This window comes from Oratosquilla oratoria, chromosome 20, assembly GCF_046742065.1.
Source record: "Oratosquilla oratoria isolate Oo_2021 chromosome 20, ASM4674206v1, whole genome shotgun sequence".
Lineage (NCBI taxonomy): Eukaryota > Metazoa > Arthropoda > Malacostraca > Stomatopoda > Squillidae > Oratosquilla > Oratosquilla oratoria.
In genome coordinates, this window is record NC_134796.1 from 44,962,541 (window position 1) to 44,965,742 (window position 3,202).

The window sequence follows — 3,202 nt, forward strand, 5'->3', positions numbered from 1 at the left end:
GGCAAACTGCTTTAATGGATGGAAGACTTTTTGTGATGGCCCACCATCCTCCATGTATATAAAATGTCTGTATCTGTATGTCAATCTTTAATTGTAAGATAATCATGTATGTACTGTAAATTGCTTGTATACGTTGTGATGGCCCACCATCCTCCATGTATCTAAAAATATCTGTATCTGTGTTATCCTGTACTTGTTAGGTAATTACGTATGTACGGTAAAAACTGCTTGTATACTTTATGGGATCTACTCTCTCTAGGCCGACGGACGTGAACTACTGTAGTTCTGTCCGGCTCATCCTTCGCCTTCCTCCCGTCCTCGCCAACTGTATATATAATGCATCTGCCGGCTCCTAGCGGGCACACTTTTCGTTGGCTGAGCGACGCGTAACTTTATCTCTCCCATATTGCTTTTGCTCTAGTACCGTGGCGTCACCACGTAATATATATTCTCTTGTCTTGGTTTTCGGTGGAGTAATTAATTGTCAATTGATTAATTTTGTTGTTGTAAAGTTCTTATATTTGTTTTGTTGGCTTTTTGTTATACATTAAATTAGTTATCTTTGTTAACTTCCGTTTGGATTTGCCTTACCCACATCAAGGCCACTAAGTACGAACCCCTCCTAGACATATTTCCTTATATCCTTGCGGAAGGCATAACAGTAGTAATAAGAGACAAACACTCAAATTGGGATGAAGTAATAAGTGGTGTTCCACAAGGAACAGTTCTGGCCTCAATAATGTTTGCTATATATATTAATGATATGGATGAAGAAATAAAAAATTATATGAGCTTCTTGGTAGATGATGCAAAACTGTTAAAAAAAGTTATCACTGAAGAAGATTGTGAATCACTACAGAGTGATCTCAATAAAGTATGGGAATGGAGTACGAAGTGGGAGATGGAGTTCAATACTAAGAAGTGTAGTATAATGGAATTTGGAAGAAGCAAAAAAAAGTATTAGGATCATATAAATTGGGAGGAGAAGGAATAAAAAAAGTAGAAAATGAGAAGGACCTGGGAGTCATTATTATGAATGATATGTCCCCTGAGAAACATATAAACAAAATTTTTGGAAATACTTATAATTCAATAAGATCAAAGTGGCATTTACATACCTGGATGAAGAAATGGTGAGGAAAATACTTGTCATTTTGATAAGACCAAGATTGGAATATGCAGCGATGACGTGGTCACCAAGTACAAAAAAATGTATAACAAAACTTGAAAGAATACAAAGAGCAATTACGAAATTGGCACCAACACTCTCAAAACTATCATATGAAGAGAGACTAGCAAAACTTGAGCTACAGACATTAGAGCAAAGAAGAGAGAGAGATTTGATAACTATTTATAGAATCATGAAAGGCATAGAAACTATTGATAGAGACGATCTAATAAAATGGGATGATAGAAATACAAAAGGACACGGAAAGAAAATCAAGAAAGACAGTTGTAGAAGGGATCTAAAAAAGATCAGCTTTCCCCACAGAGTAATAGATATTTGGAACAAGTTAGATGAGAAAGTGGTGTGTGCAAAAACAATACATGAATTTAAAAACAGTTTAGATAAAATGAGATATGAAGACGGGACACCACGAGCATAGCTCCCCTTCCCGTAAAATACAACTAGGTAAACACACACACACACACCGTCCACGACTTCGCGCCAAACGTGTTGTTCCACTCTCGGATTTCAATCTGTTCTAAGAAAGTGTGCAAGGTTAACCAAAACTCACCCGGAATCAGTTATCTTACTGATTAGTGATTCGGTTTAGCGTCGCGAAACTCCACCCCACCCCTTTCTATCGGAAGGCTAGGATGATGCTGTGGTGAACAGAGTCCCCCGTATGTGCGTCTACGCGACATTTTGACTCATATTATCGTCGCTGCAGAAATGGGATGGACAAGGAATTTATATGTTGTGTAGAAACAGCTGGCCTTCGGCCTTATATTACTATTGTGTAGATTAAGTCCATATTACGCCTGTACTACAAACATTTGTATCCTCATGAAAGCACAACCTAGGCCCTGCCGAGCCATGTTTCGGTGAGGCTGGGTCCTTTGCTACTTTAGCGTACGCCGGCTGTGTATATAAGGAGCCAGGTTTTGGTCTCCACAGGCAGTTGTTGTTGTTGTTGTTGTCGTTCCCTAGACTGTCTGTCCGAGCAGTCCCGTTTCCCCAAGGAATGCCACAGCCGGAAATGGGTTTCCCCACAAATCCTTTATAAAGTGTATGTTGTACTGTTTGCGTGCATGATTGTGTATAATCCAGTCTTCCATTATGTGTTGTATGGTATGGGGTGAAGTGTTACATACTGGGCAGCTGTTCATGATGCGGTCATCCAGCCTCTTCTGGTAGCTTAGAAGTGCTGGCAGTTGTCTACAGTACTTGTAACTCAGAGGAGCGCGACCCAAGCCCGTCGTCAACTTCGCGGTCGGTTAGCCTCGGAGCCTGACCGCCCGACCCAGCCTAGGTCGACACTCGCACTAACCAGAATAAAACCAGCAACCCACTTGAGCCTCATTCACTCCCTCGTCACCATAGTCCAAGTAATGTTTGCGTATTGTTACATTGGTGACCCCGGGAGTTTTGACGCGAGTGCCTCCAGTTGACCCAGGTTATTCGACACGCTACGACCGACAACGAAGACCAGCTGCTGCGCCCTACACACCACTGACGTCACCCCTACGAGGTTATCGCTTCCACTGACGTCGCTCACGGCCGCCTCCACGCTGGACGTCACGATCGTCACAGATCGACGTCACGATAGCCGTAGCTCGACGTCACGATCAACACAGATAGAAGTCACGCCTGCCTCCTCGCTCGACGTCACGACCGCCTCCTCGCTCGACGTCACGACCGCCTCCTCGCTCGATGTCACGATCGACTCAGATCGACGTCACGATCGACGCAGATCGACGTCACGATCGCCGTAGCTCGAAGTCACGATCAACACAGATCGACGACACGACCGCCTCCTCGCTCGACGTCACGATCAACGTCACGAGCGCCGCAGACCGAAGTGACGATCGACGCAGATCGACGTCACTACTTCAGGGAAGCCACCGCTTCCAACAATGCTGTCTGCACCGCCTCCAGGGAGTTCCCGCTTCCACTGACGTCGCTCACGGCCACTTCCCCGCAATAGACGTCACGATCGCCGCAGATCGACGTCGCTACTTCAGGGAAGCCACCGCT